General features: G+C 55.6%; 1 protein-coding gene across 1 annotated transcript in view; it reads left to right on the top strand.

Annotated features, from left to right (window-relative positions):
* LOC115299928 (testisin-like) overlaps positions 1–1,434 on the top strand; it is a 4,132-nt gene that overhangs the window by 167 nt on the left and 2,531 nt on the right. The gene's annotated exons all lie outside the window — the stretch shown is intronic.

The following is a 1,434-nucleotide window of genomic DNA, read 5'->3' as shown; positions in this document are numbered from 1 at the left end:
GCGCTGGACCTTTCTGCGTCCCAAGGCTTTGAGGTGGGTGCCCCAACTACACCGTGCGCCCAAACAGCCCTTCTTGTCTGCAGCCCTGGGATTCTGGCTGCCTGGCTTGTCGCCCCCTCTCCTCCCCCCACCCCTTCCTCCGGGAAGGGCCGAGGCTGGCCCCCATCAGGACCCCTATGAGAGCAAGTCCTCACTGAGTGCCCGCTGCAGGCCTGGCAGTGTTGGGCTGCTAAAAGCAATGGTCCTTTACGGGAGCCAGAGGGAAGAGGGCCTACTTTGGACCACCTGGAGGGCTCTTGGCCCCCGATTGCCTGCTGCGCCCAGCGGGGCCCACCCAACTCCACAGAGCCCACATGCACCTCGCCTTTTCCTTGGGCCCTGTTGCAGGCCGCCAAAGTCATCAAGTTGTCTCTTCAGTTATAGATGTGAAGGGACAACTGAACTGGGGTCCCCAGGACCACCCTCAGGGTAGTGATTAGCAGCAAGGACTCCTAGAACTTAGAGAAGCTGTGTTCCTTGTCGTGTGGTTCACTACAGTGGCACAGAGAGCATCGGCCAATGCAAGAGGCGTAGAGGACAGAGTCTAGGAGACACCGGGTGGAAGGTTCCAGCTTCCCCTTAGCAGGGAGTCAGATGGACAGAGCTCAGTTCTCCCAGCAAGGACCTGCGGCAACATACACGAAGAGGTGCCAGCCAGGGAAGCTCGTGGGAGCCGAGGTGTCTGGAATTTTTGTTACTGGGGTTCCATCACATCGGCGTGGCGTCTACCCTCAGTCCTCAGTGGGCCTGTGGCCCGGGTGCTGCCGTCACCTACGCTATTAGCATGAAATATCTGGAGTGGGACCAGGGCTCCTGGTCTACAAAGACACTCTTTTCTTTAAAAAAATTTTTTTGGGGGGCGCCTGGGTGGCTCAGTCGGTTAAGCCTCTGACTTCGGCTCAGGTCATGCTCTCACATTCATGGGTTCAAGCCCCGCATCCGGCTCTGTGCTGACAGCTCAGAGCCTGGAGCCTGCTTCGGATTCTGTGTCTCCCTCTCTCTCTGCCCCTCCCCACTCATGCTTTGTCTCTCTCAGTCTCAAAAAAAATAAATAAATAAAACATTAAAAAATTTTTTTTTAATGTTTGTTTATATTTGAGAGAGAGACATCATGAGCAGGGTTGGGGCAGAGAGAGAGGGAGACACAGAATCCGAAGCAGCTGCAGGCTCTGAGCTGTCAGCACAGAGCCGGATGCGGGGCTTGAACCCATGAACTGCGAGATCATGACCTGAGCTGAAGTTGGACGTTTAACCCGCTGAGCTGCCAGGCGCCCCAAAGACAGTCTTTTCAAGCAAGACATTGCGAAAGCTCAGAGGTGATTTCCCAGGACCTGGTCAACGGCCAGTTCATCCTTGGCCTGGTCAGTTACCCTGATGTTAGCAATGTTGGAGGTA

The sequence above is a fragment of the Suricata suricatta genome, chromosome 8 (assembly GCF_006229205.1).
Source record: "Suricata suricatta isolate VVHF042 chromosome 8, meerkat_22Aug2017_6uvM2_HiC, whole genome shotgun sequence".
Lineage (NCBI taxonomy): Eukaryota > Metazoa > Chordata > Mammalia > Carnivora > Herpestidae > Suricata > Suricata suricatta.
The sequence above is the reverse complement of the archived record's forward strand: the minus strand, read 5'-3'. Positions and strand labels throughout refer to the sequence as shown.